At 43.3% G+C, this 16,772-nt stretch overlaps 1 long non-coding RNA gene across 2 annotated transcripts in view; it reads left to right on the top strand.

Annotated features, from left to right (window-relative positions):
- LOC140210974 (uncharacterized) overlaps positions 1-16,772 on the top strand; it is a 111,255-nt gene that overhangs the window by 41,397 nt on the left and 53,086 nt on the right. The window contains exon 1 of one of the 2 annotated variants that reach the window (XR_011889352.1): positions 4,205-4,288. The exons of the other annotated variant lie outside the window; for it this stretch is intronic. This is a non-coding gene — a long non-coding RNA (uncharacterized lncRNA). Of the gene's footprint in view, positions 1-4,204; positions 4,289-16,772 lie in introns of those variants that run through there. 2 annotated transcript variants of the gene reach the window in all.

Here is a 16,772-nt window from a genome sequence, read left to right as displayed (position 1 = left end):
TTGCAAATATTGTTCCCTTTATTGAAGACTTGGCTATGGTCCAGTATCCAAGGTAGCAGCAATACTGATGCTGGAAGGAGCAGAAACAAAGACAGGCAAATGAAGTACTTACGGCTAAAAAGAAACCGAGTACTTTGGAAACACTCAGCAGGTCAGGCAGCATCCATGGAAAGAGAAACTGATTCAACTTTTCAGGTCCAAGACCTTCAGAGCTGATAAAGATCTCAAATCTGAAATATTAACTCTCTTCTCTCTCCACAGATGCTGTCTGATCTGCTGTTTCTATTATTTTCAGATATTACAGATTTCCAATATCTGCTTCATTTTTAGTTTTTATTTACAGTTTAATACTGCTGGATTGCATTTTGTAGAGTCTGAATGTGGGTGGCAGGGTAGAGATACATCTCTACCAAAGGAAATGTAAGGCGATCCTTCCCTCCGCTAGCCTGCAGGTCACCTTTGGGCAAGGTGTAGCACCTGCCAAGTGCCCCACCTCACTCCTCCCCAGCATCAATCAGGGTCACGTGAAGCCATGGGATCAAGTGGTGGATGGTCGTATGAGCAGCTGGTGCATATCACAAGTCCCGGTTATGTGAACACTGACACCAGACAGACAATCTCTTAAGAGTGATACACACGAAATGCCGGAGGAACTCAGGAGGCCAGGCAGCATCTATGGAAAAGAGTACAGTCGACGTTTCGGGCCAAAACCATTCACCGTCCTGCTGAGTTCCTTGGATTTTTGTGTTGCTTGGATTTCCAGCGTCTACAGATTTTTTTCTTGTTTGTGAATTTCTTAATGAGTATTGATAATGGCTGGGGTCACCCATCTTGTAAAGACACTGCCCAAAAGAAAGCAATGGAAAACCACTTCTGCAGTAAACTTTGCCAAGAGCAATCATGGTTGTGATCGCCCATGTCATACGACACGGCACCTAATGATGATGATGGTGAATGTGGAAAGACCAAAGGGTCAGAGAGTCCAGGATGGCCTGTTTCTCTCCCCAAGGATCTCTGATGTCGGATCATGTATCCACTCGCAGCTGATGCAATGTTATTCTAAGTCAGCTGGCAAATTATGAGAAGTTTTCGGATCAGATTTAGGATGGACTATTTCTGCTCAAGCGCCTGGATTCTGAGAGCGACGACATTGTGTCTGGCAAGCCAAGTATATTGGTTCAAAGCAAATATCCTGTGTACACTCAGGGCCAGAAATGCCAGTACTTTCCTGGAACTCCAGACTTACTGTCCAGGGTACTCTTCCTTCTGTTGCATTTTTCGAGTTTTCAAAATAAAGATCAAAGTTCAAAGTCAATTTATTTTCGAAGTAAGTATGCTGTATCCAATCGTGAGGTTCATTTTCTTGCGAATACCCACAGGAAAATAAAGAAATGCAATAGGATCCGTGAAAATCCATGCATAACAAGGACAGAGTCCCCGACGTGAGCCCACAGGCTGCAGAGCCTGTTCAGTGCAGAGGCGAGTGAAGCCAGTCTAGGGCAACAGGGCAACAACTCTTCCCGAACTTGGCGGTGTGGGACCCAAGACTCCTGTAGCACCCGCCCGATGGTAGTAGTGAAATGAGAGGGAGATGGGTCAAGCGCAGGCAGACGGAAGGAGCTCAGGTGGAGGATCTTGGCTGGCGTGGAGTAGTGGGGCTGACCACCAATTTGTTTTCCACTCTCGTGCTTTGACACTTGAATCTGGCTTAAAGTCCACCCCAACGCACTTTCTTCCAGTGATGGCCATCCCTGAGGTTCTGAGGGTCAAGTTCAGGAGATCATAAAATCGCATTTTGTGTAGGTGGTTAAAAAGTTTGTTTCTTAAAGGGAAATTACAGGCTGTGGATGCATGAATTATAGTCCAGAAGAAGTAAATCTGTGGAATATCTGGTGGTTTTGTGAGCTGCCTACAAAATGTCACTGTATATCACCAGTGCCATCTTTAAAAATGGTCTTAGGTTTAACAAAGAATTTACTTTCAATTGCCTTGGAGCTTATTGAGCCAGTTTGCTTCATTATTTACTTTCACCACTTGACGGAAAGGATTCTCCAGCCAATGTGGCAAAATTATTTACTGTCAAATTCAAGGTCAAATGTTGACTCCATTGTCACATGCACAAGTACATGTATGCACAGGGGTGCTGGATCCTGGTGTTTTTGTAATCCAGAGGTCCTTTGGAAGTCAAGAAAGAGGCATAAAACTTAATGATTACAGCTACTAAGGACGAAAGGGCAGCGCAGTGGAGGTCTCTATCAAAGGAGGTGCGAGGCGCTCCTTCCCTCCGCTAGCCTGCAGGTTACCCCTGGGCAAGTGCAGCACCTGCTTAGCCCCCGGATCAGGGTCATGTGAAGCCATGGGAGCAGGTGGTGGATGGTCGTGTGAGCAGCTGGTACATATCACACGTCCTCGTTATGTGACCACCGACGCCAGGCAGACAATCTCTGAAGAGTATTGATGAAGGCTGGGGTCACCCGTCTTGTAAGGACTCTGCCCAGGGAAACCACTTCTGTAGAAACATTTGCCAAGAGCATTCGTGGTCATAGAAGGACCATGATCGTCCATGTCACATAATGAATGAACGGAACATGACTGAAGAATGAAGACAGAAGGACAAAGGGGTCATCCCATTCTCTGATTTGAGATAATAAAATAGCCAGATTTATGCTGCAGAAAACCAAGGAGCTTCTAGAAAAATACAGAAACAACTGCATTGTAATTACTGGAAAACTCACTGAACAATTACATGTATATGTATAAAGCCACAAGCAAGCACAGAAAAATTATAAATAAAGTACAAGGAAAATAATAATTTTACATCTTAATCCAACAGGGGCAAGAAAGTCTTGCTTGCAGTAGTTCTTACAGAAACATCAAATACACTTGCTATTAGAGACAGAATTTACAAGAAATTTGTGAATTAAACACAAATATTAAAAACTACTCAAGAAAGAACATAATTAGAACAAAATAAAGCCCGTTGTAATGTGAAGCTGTACTGGGGTATAACCAAGTATGTAAAGTGATTGGGGTTGTGAAGGTTGGTTCAAGAACTGAATGGTTGAAGGGAAGTAGCTGTACGTAGACATGGGTAGGAAAAGGGAGGAGGTCCTGAAGAGAGCATATAGGGATTCTATATTCCCTATAGAGAATATATAGGAAGCTGGGAGCTCAAAAGCACAACCTCCAGGGTAGTAATCTCTGGATTGCTGCCTGTGGCATGCTCCAGAAGGGGTAAGAATAGGATGGTCCAGCAGATGAATGCATGGCTGAAGAATTGGTGCAGGGGCTGGGTTTCTGGATCACTGGGATCTCTTCTAGGGAAGGCATGACCTGTACAAAAGGGACGAATTACCCTGAACCCGAGGGGCTCAATATCCTCGTGGGTAGGTTTGCTTGAGCTGTTCGGGAGGGATCAAACCAAATAGGCAGAGGGATGGGAACCGGAGTGACGGGGCTGAGCACGGGGCAGTTGATATACAAGTTGATGCAGTGTGCAGTGAGACTGTGAGGAAGGACAGACAGATGATCGGGCAAAATTGCAGTCCATGGGGCGAGTTGAAATGCAGCACGGGGGCAAAATGGAAAAGGGTGATGAATACAGGAGAGAGGGGAGGAAGAAATACAAGGTGTTAGGTGAAACCAGATGAGGGAGGGATAAAGTAAAGAGCTGGGAAGTTGATTGGTGAAAGAGATACAGGGCTGGAGAAGGGGGGAATCTGATAGGGGAGGACAGAAGGCCATGGAAGAAAGAAAAGAGGGAGGAGCACCAGAGGGAGATGATGAGCAGGTAAGGTGAGAGCGGGAAATAGGAATTGGGAATGGTGAATACACAGAGTTCCAGGGATGTGGAACACCCTGCAGGGGTGATAGTAGAGTCAGACACAATAGGGACATTTAAGAGACTATTAGATAGATACATAGACGAAAGAAAAATGCAGGACTATGTGGGAGGGAAGGGTTAAACTGATCTTGGAGTCGGTTATAGGTTGTCACAACAACGTGTGGCCAAAGGGCCTGTACTGTTCTACGTTCGGTTCAATAAGGTATCTCACCACAAAATTCTCAAATGCAATAAATTCTGGCATTGCTCGTGACTCCCTTGTCCTATGTACAAAGTTTAAAATAAGTTTATTTCAAAGTACATATATGTCACCATACACAACCCTAATATTCATTTTCTTGTGGCCATTCGCAGAGACACTATAGAATGAAATACAATGAAAGACCGAAAGCAACATGACAAACAACCAATGTGCAAAAGGCAGCAAACTGTGCAGATACAAAGGTAAAAGAAACTAATGTAAAACACGGCTTTTCACTGTGTTTCTGGGCATGTGACAAAATAAACCAATTGCAATTCCAATATCAGAGTGAATTGGAAAAGAGAAGGCAAAGAGATGGCTATGTGCAGGCATTAAGTTTTGCCATTTTAACTTTGACTGCTTATTCATTTCCATAGATATTGAGTTCCACCAGCATTTTGTGGATGTTAATCTGGATTTCTAGCATCTACAGAATCTATTGTGTTTTATGGAAAAGTGCCTGTTAAACTTAAGAGATGAATCACAAACAGAAGAGTTTCTGCAGATGCTGGAAACCCAGAGCAATGCACACAAAACACTTGAGGAACTTGGCAGGTCGGGCAGCATCCATGGATCATGTAGCACCATGGTCCTGAAAAACGTTGTCTCGTTTTTACTGTGTACTGACTTGACTTGAAATGAATGAACTGTCGACCATTCAAGGCCAAGATCCTTCCTCAAGACTTGTTTCGGTAGCATCTGCGTGGTAAACATCAGAACAGCTTTTTTAGAAACACAATTAAGTTAGATTTATTTATTAATAACATGAACTTCCAAATATGCAATGAAATGCGCTGTTTGCACCAACAACCAACAGGATCTAAGGATGCGCTTGTGGTTGGTCCTCAAACATCATTCCGGCGCCCACGCAACCTGCCCACAAATATTCAGCAGAGCAATTCGCTGCCGGCAATCAACGAGCAAAAACAGCAAAACATCCTTTAGCATCATCACCCCAACTACACACACAGACACACACACACACAGGCCTTCAACTCCAGGACCTGGTCACTTCCTGCCATTACAAACAAGAGACAATCTGCAGAGGCTGGAAACCCAAAGCAACACACACAGAATGCTGGAGGAACTCAGCAGGCCAGGCAGCATCTACGGAGAGTGAATCTGTGTGATCCTGAGGTGAGTATAGGTTCACCACTGAGATACTTACTGGGGGGAATGGGAGGGTGGTGGTTGATGTTCCACTTGCTCCGTGTCGCACGTGCCAAATTTTGTGTGACAGCAGAGCATTTGAGGGTTGATGTGTCTGATTCATTTTTGCTTTTCCTTGCGGAAAGGTGGGATTTAAGGGTCGATGATCGTGCTGCTTTCCTTTCTCTTTTCATTTTTGGTTTCATGGCTGTCTGGAGAATTGAAGAATTTCACAGTTGCATACTTTGGTAATAAAGTGAACCTTTAAAGTGGCAATTTAAAGGGTGAAGGAAAAGTGCAGAATGGGAGGGCTCGAGGAGTTTCAGAGCCTTGGGCCACGTCTGAAGATTTTGTTTATTTATTTAGAGCAGGGATTCACGGACCCCTCAGTCAATGGTGGGGGTCCATGGCATTAAAAAAGGCTAGCAAGCCCTGATTTAGAGAGACAGCTTGGTAGCAGGCCCTCCCAGCCTAACAAGAATCAGAATCAGATTTATTATCACCGGCATGTGCGGTGAAATTTGTTAACCTAGTAGTTCAATGCAATACATAATATAGAAGAAAGAAATAAAAATAAATAAATAAATACATCAATTACACTATATGTATATTGAGTAGATTAAAAATCGTGCAAAGACAGAAATAATATTTATTTAAAAAGTGAGGTAGTGTTCACAGGATCGAAGTCCATTTAGTAACCGGACGGCAGAGGGGAAGAAGCTGTTCCTGAATCGCTGAGTGTGTGCCTTCAGGCTTTTGTACCTCCTACCTGATGGTAACAGAGAGAAAAGGACATGCCCTGGGTGCTGGAGGTCCTTAATAATGGGCACTGCCTTTCTCAGACACCGCTCCATGAAGGTGTCCTGGGTACTTTGTAGGCTAGTACCCAAGATGGAGCCAACTAAATTTACAAACCTCTGCAGCTCATTTCAGTCCTGTGCAGTAGTCCCCCGCCCAGCCCCATACCAGACACTGATGCAGCCATGTTATGTAAATTAATGTTACGTAAGTGCTACGCTACCGTGCCGTTAATGACTGAAGAAACTAGATGGGATGAATAGCCTCATTCTGCTCCTGTATCTTATGGTTAAGGAGACTATTGTGTTCCATTCTCTTCTCAGCCTGCCCTAGGTGACTGATTCAACGAACAGAACCAGTGCTGTGTTGCAGTTTAAGTTCTATATTCAGACTCTGGTTCCAGAGCAGAGGTTCAATCTGCAACGAACATGAAAATGCATTCAGTCTCCATGACGACCGGGTCACTGTTACCTTGTGCTGGGCTCCAGGTGCAATTATAGATTCCTTTTTTGCTTGCCACTTTTATGAATCAACTCATGCATCAGTACAACGCAGTCTTTACAGCAACAATACCTGCTCTTTATATCCAGAAGATCTGACCCAGATTGGTGCGATCTATAACTCTGCTGTTAGCACGTGAGCTCCTGTTACATAAACCGAGTGAAAGAAGCTCGGATAGATCTGAGGGTGAAACTATAGAAACGTCTCTGAAGGGTTTTGACAACAGGCCTGGACCAGCATCAGGAATAATAATATGCTGATCTCATTGCCAGCAAGATGTGCCACAGCTTATTTTGAATACAGATAGGTGTAGGCCTGGTCACTATTTTCACCCTTAAAATGCAGCTGTTACCATTATCATTAACTGATGAGAATTTGCATATTTATAAAACTTCTGGTTTCAATTTGACTAAGAAGGCACAGCTGTGGGTATAAGCAGTTTTATTTGACAAAGAAGGCTCTGAAATACAACAGTAGATTAGAGTCTGGGTATTGGATAGGAAATATTTAGAGCAGTGGTTCCCGACCTTTTTTAACGCTATGGGCTCCTACTAGTAACAGAGTGGTCCGTGGACTCCAAGCTGGAGCTCCTTGGGTTAGAGGGACATGAACCCAAAGCAGATAACTTCGATAGATGCACAATGGAGAGTGTCTTAACTGGCTGCACCACGGCCTGGTATGGAAACACCAATCACCAATACCAGTCAAAGTCCTCCCTTCCAGTGAGCACATTTACAAGGAGCACTGCCACAAGAATGCATCCATCATCAAAGACCCCCACCATCCAGGAAACACTCTCTTCTCACCACTGTCATCAGACAGAGGGTGCAGAAGCATTAGGTCCCATATCACCAGGATCAGGAACAGTTATTACCCCACAGCAATCAGTGTGGATAACTTCACTCACCACAACTCTACAATCTACAGATTCACTTTCAAGGACTCCTTAACAACTTTTATTCTCGGTAGTGATTTATTTTTTGAATTTGGGCAGTTTGTCTTCTTGTGCACATTGCTTGTTTTGTCAGTTTTTGTTTCTGTATGGTTTTTGTAAGTTCTACTGTATTTTTGCCGTTTTCCTGTAAACGCCTGCAGAGACAGTCGAGTTAAAGAGAAAAGGCAGTAAACAGAAGAGTTCACAGATTCCTAAGGAGTGAGTACCGGGTGATCATAATCATTAAAAAAAAAAGCAGAAATGTCTGGCTACGTCGGGAAAAATCACAAGTTTTATTACAGAAAACATAACAAGGAGGATAATAATTCAGTCATAATGGAATGATGGATACTTGATGGGCCAAATAGCTTATACTGCTCCTTTGTCTTACGGTCTTAACACTGTTTCTGGGTTTCATGCGTGGTTGCATTGTGAGAAAACAGAAATGTGAATAAAAGGAGGCGGGGATCTGAAACTCACTGCCTGGAAGGGTGCAGGAGGCAGAAATTCTCACTACGTGTTGATACTGGTTTATTGTCACGTGTACCAAGATACGGCAAAAAGCTTTGTCTCCATGAGTCCAGGTGGATCATGCCATAACAAGTACAAATGAAATAATAATGCAATAATATGATTATTAGACACCTCCTGTACCTGATAAAGTGGCCACTGAGTGTACCTTCATGGTCTTCTGCTGCTGTAGCCCGTCCACATCAAGGTTTGACATGGTGCATTCAGAGATGCTCTTCTACACACTACCGTTGTAACGTGTGGTTATTTGAGTTATTGTCGCCTTCCTGTCAGCTGGAACCAGTCTGGTCATTCTCCTCTGACCTCTCTCGCCCACAGAACTGCCACTCACTGGATTTTTTTTTGGTTTCTCACACCATTCCCTGTAAACTCGAGACTGTTTTGTGTGAAAATCCCAGGACATCAGCAGTTCTGTCACTGAGATCACATTCATTCCCCATTCTGAGGTTTGGTCTGAACAACAACTGAACCTCTTGACCACGTCTGCATGCTTTTATGCATTGAGTTGCTGCTACATGATTGGCTAATTAGATATTTGCATTAACGAGCTGGTTTACTGTGTAGCTAATAAAGTGGCCACTGAGGGTAGTGTTACTCTTACAGGGAACATGCAGCCCAGGTAGATGAATAAAGAGCAAGGTTCATGACGAGGTAGATTGCGAGATGAAGAATTCATTTTTGGAATATCAGAGATCAGTTCAAGAGTCTAGTATCAGAAGGATAGAAGCTGTCTTTCAGCCTGGTGGTACGTCCTTCTAGGCTTTTGTATCTTCTGCCCAAAGGGAGGTGGAAGAAGAGAGAATGACCATAATGAGAGGGCTCTTCGATTACATTGGCTGCTTTCCTGAGGTGGTGGGCTGTGTCAACAACTTGTGCCCTTGGGCAGAACAATTGCCGTACCCGGCTGCAGGGAGGTGGGATTGGGCTGGCACCTACATGGAATGGCTCCCTTCGGCATTGTAAATTTTCTTATGATTCTCTTCTTTAAAAAACGGTTTGGGTATTTTTTTTATTGAAAACAGAAAATGATGGAAACCTTCAGCAACTCTTGCAGCCTCAGTGGAAAGAGAAACAGATAAATATTTCAGGTGTAAAAAGGGTTTCTATTTCAGCATTTTCACATTGCATTTCAGATTTTCCAATTTCCAGTTCTAAATTTTGTGAAAATATTTCTATGTTGGGACATGCATAACGAAAACTCCAGGGAATGTTTCAACATCTCTGGCAAGCCTGCACTCATTTCCCAGCTGGGAGTCATCAGGTGTATCGAACTGCATTAAATCTTAACCACTCCCTACGCCCTAGAGTTAGACATCAATACAATACTTTAAACCTCAATGGTTAACATCAGTCAAGGCCAAAAGAAATCATTGTTCAACAATGGAATTCTCTGTGGTCTATTTAACTGATTTCTCAACCACCTTGATTCTGAGGTGCATGAGGTGATCCATGGATTTTAAAGAGATTTAAAGATTAGCTTTCTTCGTCACATGTAAAACAAAACTTACAGTGAAAGGCATTGTTTGTGTTGAATAAAAACAGCAAGGATTGTGCTGCACAGCCCGCAAGTGTTGCCATGCTTCCAGTGCCAACATAGCATGCCCACAACTCACGAACCCTAACCATGTGGCTTTGGAATGCGGGAGGAAATCAGAGCACCCAAAGGAGACATAGCCAGTCATGAGTAGAATGTACAAGCTCCTTACAGACAGTGAGGGGAATTGAATCCCGATCTTAAAGCTGGCGCTGTAAAGCGAATCGCTAACCGCTACTCTATCGGCCACCCTACAGATACCATAGCAATGTTTTGGATGGACATCTGATGGAATAGAGGGATAGGCACCATGCACAAGGAGGTCAGGGTAACCTGACTGGCATCTTGGTTGGCACAGGTATCGTGGGCTGAAGGTCTGTTCCCATGCTTCACTGATCCACGTTTGATGTTCTGATTCCCTTGTTATAGCAAGGATGTACTGTTGAGGCTTTCTACAGCACTGGTGAGGCCTCACTTGGAGTACTGTGAGCAGTTTTGGGACCCTTATCTAAGAAAGGATGTGCTGACATTGGAAAGGGTTCACAAAAAAGATTCCAGGATTGAAAGGCTTGTCCTATGAGGAGTGTTTGATGACTTTGGGCTCCTACTCACTAGGATTCAGAAGAATGAGGGGGGAATCTCATTGAAACCTATCGAATGTTGAAAGGCCTTGATACTGTGAATGTGGAGAGGATGTTTCCTATGTTGGGGGAGTCTAACACCAGAGGACACAACCTCAGAATAGAGGAATGTCCATTTAGAAAGGCAATGAGGAGGCATTTCTTTACCAAGAGTGTGGGGAATCTGTGGAATTCGTTGCCACAGGGAGCTGCGAAGACCAAGTCATTGAGTATATTTAAGACAGTGGTTAGTAGATTCTTGATTAGTTGGGGCATGAAGGGATAGGAGGAGAAGTCAGGAGATTGGGGTTGAGAGGGGAAATAGATCAGCCATGATGAAATGGCAGAGCAGATTCGATGGGCCAAATGGCCTAATTCTGCTCCTATATCTTATCATCTTATGGTCCTACAGGAAGGACATGGAAGCTTTAGAGAGAGTGCAGAGGAAATTTATCAGGATGCTGCCTGGTCTAGAGGTCATGTGTAATGAAGATACGCTGAGTATGCTAGACTTTTCTCTTTGGAGTGAAAGAGGATGAGAGGTCACCTGCTTTCTTTCTTTGGCTGTTTGAAAAGAGAAAAATTTGGCTCGACTTGGCTCCATACTGTCTCAGAGTATCAGTGTGGTTCATGCAGTTTGGTTCCCAGAATTTGGCTTTGAACAATCGAAAGGGAAGACCATTACCGTTGGGCTAAATCGACACTATCAGGTGTTGTGCCATCGTCTCAACCTGCTGATGTTTGGTATCATTTCAAGAGATTATTGGCCGGATTTTCAAAATGGGGAGACATTCCTCTTTGGAGTGAAGGAGGTTGAGAAATGACTTGATAGAGGTGTACTAGATGACAAGAGGCATAGATAGAGTGGACATCCAAATACTTTTTCCCAGGATAGGTAGACTTCACATTGGAAAAGTGTGAATGATTCACTTTGGAAAGTCGGCTTTAAAGCAAAATTCAGGGTCAATAGTGTGGAACAACAGAGGGATCTTAGGGACCATGATCAGAGTTCTCTCAGGTTTGCTGCGCAATTTGATAGGGTGCTTCAGAAGGCATATGGTGTGCCGGGCTTCATTAATTGGGGAGATTGAGTTCACGAACCACGAGGTAGTGTTACAGCTCTATGAAACTCACTGCAGACCACACTTGGAATATTGTGTTCAGTTCTGGTCACCTCATTACAGGAAGGATGAGTTAGCTTTAGAGAGGGTGCAGAGGGGATTTACCAGGATGCTGCCTGGATCAGAGAGCAAGTCATATGATGATATGTTGAGCGAGCTAGGGCTTTTCTCTATGGAGTGAAGAAGAGTGACTTGATAGAGGTGTATACGATAAGATGCATAAATAGAGCAACAACCAATGCCCTTTTCCATGGATGGTTACGGGTAATATGAGAGACTGTACTTTTAAGGTGATTCGAAGAAAGTATTGGGGGGGGGGTGATATCAGAGATAAGTTTTTTGCACAGAGTGTGGTAAGTTCCTGGAAGACACTCCTGGGATGGTGGTAGAGGCAGGTACATTAGGGACATTTAAGAAACTCTTCTAGATAGGGAAATGGATGAAAGACAAATGAAGGGCTAGGTAGGAGGGAAGGGTTAGATTGATCTCAGGCTACGTCCGCACTACGTATTTGAAATTTGAAAACGATTGTTGCACGTTGTAGTGTGGACGGGGTAAATGGAGATAATTAAAAACGCTGTCATGACAACACCACAACAACACTGCTTTTTCTGCTTCTGCTTGGTACTGCACAAGCACTGCCGGACGGCTGTTAGAACGCACAGTTGGTGTGAATGGTGTGAGAGTTAAATTGTAAAGTAAGCTTTTTTGACTATATCCCCTGAATTGATTTGATTGAATCTATCTTAAAAAATATTAATGTCAGGAATACTGTGCAGGTCTGGCGGCAGAAGATTCCACTCTCTTGTTGACCTTGGGTAGAGGACGGCTTCATGCGTGTGTTGTTTACTTTATTGTTTATGTTAATAGCTTGTTTGGAGTTAAACATCTCCACGTTCTCCACTGCTTTGCTGAATTTGTAATCCTTTGTAACTCGCAGAAACAGCTCGACTTCATTGTCTGTCTAAACGAAGAAGTCCGGTCTGCTTTTCCCAGTGGAGGTTTTCTTTGTATTCCTTGAAGACATTGTTGAAAACTTTCTTTCACTTTAGTTTTTGACTAATGGAAATAGCACAACGCCGCCAAGGAAGCGTAAATATTATACCGTTTCCTCTTCGCTTGTTTTCTGTAGATGTGTCTGCGCATACCCAGTAGGAGTACATTCACCCAAATATCCATTTTAATGTGAACAGAGATATTTTGAAAAACGCCCAGTGTGGACGCCTGTCGTTTTTACTCAAAACCGGCATTTTCAAAATTGTTCGGTCTAGTGTGGACGTAGCCTTAGATTAGATCTTAGATTGTGAGTCAAAAGGCCTGCACTGTGCTGTGTTCTGTGTTCTACCTTCCCTGGACCTTTACAAGTAATACAGTTCCAAAGGGGACCCTTCAGTTCTTCATGATAGGACCCACTCTCTGAAATAACTGCCAAATTAATCCCATTCCCTCACACTTCCCCCTCAAATGTGCATATTTTATTTCCAAAGTTGTCACTAGTTCTGCTACACCATCTTTTCAAACAGTGGAATAAATATTAGAGCCACTTATGGCGTTAAACTAATTCTCCTTACCTTGTCTCCAGTTCTTCTTTACAAATTACATCTGTGCCTTCTACCTAGTTATCTTGTTTCTGATCCCTGCCGATGCCCTGACTTGCATTAAGTTGTCCGAAGCTTAAGCATTCTGAGCTCTTAACGAATCTCAAGATATCTTTCTGTGCATGTTTACAGGGCGATGTGCTTGAATGTTTATAGAGCAGACTCGATGGGCCAAATGGTCAAATTCTGCTCTTAATGTCCTATGTTTGGTTTCTGTTCAATCTTCAGCTCCATCATGGGCACAAGTCCTTCCTACCATCAAGGACATCTTCAAAAGGTGATGCCTTGGGAAGGGGGCATCCATTACTAAGGACCCTCACCACCCAGGACTTGCCTTCTTCTCATTACTACCATCAGGAAGTAGGTACAGCAGGGTTTCCCAACCTTTGGGTCCACAGACCCCTTGGTTAATGGTAGAGGTCCATGGCATAAAAAACATTGGGAACCCCTGAGGTACAGGAACCTGAAGACCCACGCTCACTGTTTGAGGAACAATTTATTCTTCTCCACCATCAGTTTTCTGAATGATTCATGAACCCATGAACACCACTTTGTTCTTTGTCTTTGTTTTTATCTACTTAGTAATGAGTAATTATTTTTAAGTCTTGCATACTGCTGCCGCAAAACATCACAACTTATATCTATGCCAATAAACATGATTCTGAGTGAAGCTGTAGGAATCTATTTAAATATGCTTTGTCATCCTGACACCACAAAATAGAATAATGGAAAGTTATGGCACGGGAGAGGGCCATTTGGCCCTTTAAGTCCATTTTGAGGATACGACCAAAAAAAAAGGAAAGACTTTCCGATCAAATCCAAAACTTCAAAAAGAAAAGATTGAAGGAGTAGTAAATTAAATTAAATGAAAATATTGGTTAAAAGGTCGCCAGATGACCTGCTAAGATCCTCGAGTACCTAGGCACAGAGGTGAAACCCAACTTACCACCACATTCCTAGTCAAGTTCGGTGAGGTACAGGTGTAATGAAAAACCTGCTTTCAGCAACATCTCAGGCAAGTAGATTCAGACAACACACAGAACAACGGTTATGGATAAATTATGTGTAAATTACATCAGACAATGAAAAAAGTTCAAGTAAAACCAGATGTTTGTGTAAAAAGCACAATCAAAGATAAAAGGAGCTCCCTGGTGTTCCAGAAAATGGTCCATCAATTGCTCATCAAAGTAATTTTTAACTACCTTTCAGGTATTTGCCTGCACTACCTCTTCAGACAGTGAGCTCCTGACCCTCACCATGCCCAGGGGGATAAGAAGTTCTCCTCTACTTCTTTCATCCTTCCATCTGCTATAAAGATCTATGGAGGAATCTAGGCCCTTCCTGCCAAAGCCTCTGTAACGCTGAGGGCTGTGTGTACAGCATCAATAATACTCTAGCAAGTGCTCCTTCTCGCATCCTGCGCTACCTTTTTTAAGCACGTCAGCAGGGGATCAGCGTGCAGCGTTCAGAATTCATGCTGCCAAGTGCCATATGGAGCAACGCAAGCCAAATGGGTCTCAAGCTGTCCTCCTTTAATTCACAAAATCCTCATAACCTGGTTTACTTCCAGTTAGTAAATCACATCTCTTCAAGCGTCAGGAGAACAGAAATGATTGTTCATTTTGATCACCAGACCCAATGCAGTGTTAAAAAAAAACACAAACACAAGAGGTTCTGCAGATATTGGAAATCCAGAGTAATGCGCATAAGATGCTCGAGGATCTCAGCAGGTCATCTGGCGACCTTTTAACCAATATTTTCATTTAATTTAATTTACTACTCTTTCAATCTTTTCTTTTTGAAGTTTTAGATTTGATCGGAAAGTCTTTCATTTTTTTTTGGTCGTATCCTCAAAATGGACTGCCTAGTCCCTTTTTTTTGTTTCTTTTTGTTTTATATAGTGTAGTGGATTTTTTTCTCTCTCCATTTAAAACTCAATGTTTTCTTTCCTCTTCATGAACTGATAAGAGGAGAATTGCTGTTTACATTTTTTATTATATATTTTATACTAGCTTAACAATATGTTTTTCTATCTTAATCTTGGTTTGTATTGTTACTGATATATATATATTTGTGATAATTCTCCTCTTGATTGTATTTATGCTCCTTTTAAATCAATAAAAAAGATTAATAAAGAAGAAGGGTCTCAGCAGGTCAGGCAGCATCTATGGAAACTCAGTTGACGTTTCAGGCTGAGATCAGGACTGAAAACCAATTTCCCCCGGGATCAATAAAGTATGACTTTGACTATGAAAGGAAGGAGAAAGGCGACAGAATAAGAAGGTGGGGGGAAGGAAAGGAGTACAGTCTCCAAGGTGATGGGTGAAGCCAGGTGGGTAGGGAGGTGGGGGATGAAGTAAGAAGCTGGGAGATGATAGGTGGAAAAGGCAATGAGCTGGAGAAGAAGGAATGTGGTAGGAAAGGAGAGTGGACCATGGGAGAAAGAGAAGGAGGAGGGGCACCAGGGGATGTGATAGGCAGATGAGGAGAAGAGGTAAGAGGGGAGCCAGAGTGGGGAATGAAAGAAGAGCGAAGTGGGAGGGGAAACACAATAAGCACAAAGACCAGAATAAAAGATGGATTTGAGGTGAAGAGAGATAAGGTCAAGTGGACACAAGCATGCAGAAGCAATGGCCCCACCAAGACAGATTGCTCCAACTTGTGCTAACGGCTAAGCTAGGAACATGAATATAAAATCTGCACCAAGATAAACAGGAGGGTGGACATTTTTTCTGGTCTCTTTGTTTGATGTCTTGGCGGCGATCAATCCTTCAGTATTTTCCCTCGGTATGGTGGGAGTATAGACACTTACTGCAGCTGTCGGAGATCTCTGCACTTGGGCGATTGCTCTCTGTCTCTCTCAGTGGTAGGGGAGAGTTTGCTGCGGATTCTCAAGCGGGGAGAAACTTGGAATAAGAGTGACACTGCAGACTGTAACATCAAAACAGTGATTTGATTGTTGGTCTCATCTTTCGCTGTGGATGGGGGGGCAGGGGAGACATCTTTCTGTCCCTTGTCAGTGAGAGAGAGCGAGCCTGTGGCCTGTCGAACTGCTGGGTGAACAATGGTTTCTGTTGGACTGTGGATCATGGTCTCTCTTTGGGGGGATATGCTCTTGGTTGCCTGGTGGGTGGTGGGGGCTGATGCCTCCTGCTGGAATGAGTAGGGGGAGGGGTGATGCTTTGCTATTGTTTGTGTATTGCAGGGGGGAGGAGGGCTTTGGAGTTCTAATGTTTTTCTGTCAGTCAGTCTTTGGGATTCTCTTCTGTTTCGTGGATGTCTGCAAAGAGTAAGAATTTCAGGTTGTATATTGTATACATTCTCTGGAGTTAAATAAAACCATTGAACCTTGGGGAATGGACGAGAAGAATGAAGAAAATTGATTAAAGGAGAGGCAATTTTAATGTGCGAGGTAGAAAAGAACGAAGGATTATATCAGGGATTCCTAACCTGGGGTCTACAGATCCCTTGGTTAATGGTGGGGGTGCATAGCATAAAAAAAGTTGAGAACCCCTGGGTTATATTGACAAGTAACGAAAGGAAGGTTTGAGTGAAGCATTAACACCCTACATGGATTAACTGGGCTGAGCAGTAACTTTTTGTTAACTCCATGTCATTAATTTGATGTTATTATTTACAACCACTCCTCCAAGAGGACCAAACTTGTCGGTGGGTTTGGAGGCTTATGTGCTTTAATGACCTGGAGAGCTATGCTGGCTGGAGTCAGGGTTTTGTGCTTTGGCTGTTGGTAGGGTCACCCATGCCAAACAGGTCAAAGGGTAGAGACCAGACTAAGAGTGGTCCAATGGTCCCCCAGATTTGCGGGGGGTTGGGGGGTTCAGCTCAGGGATAACAACCCTGACTGGTAAAACAAAATTGTTTCAGAAACAGCAATGAAGAA

Source organism: Mobula birostris, chromosome 16 (genome assembly GCF_030028105.1).
Source record: "Mobula birostris isolate sMobBir1 chromosome 16, sMobBir1.hap1, whole genome shotgun sequence".
Classification (NCBI taxonomy): domain Eukaryota; kingdom Metazoa; phylum Chordata; class Chondrichthyes; order Myliobatiformes; family Myliobatidae; genus Mobula; species Mobula birostris.
The sequence above is the reverse complement of the archived record's forward strand: the minus strand, read 5'-3'. Positions and strand labels throughout refer to the sequence as shown.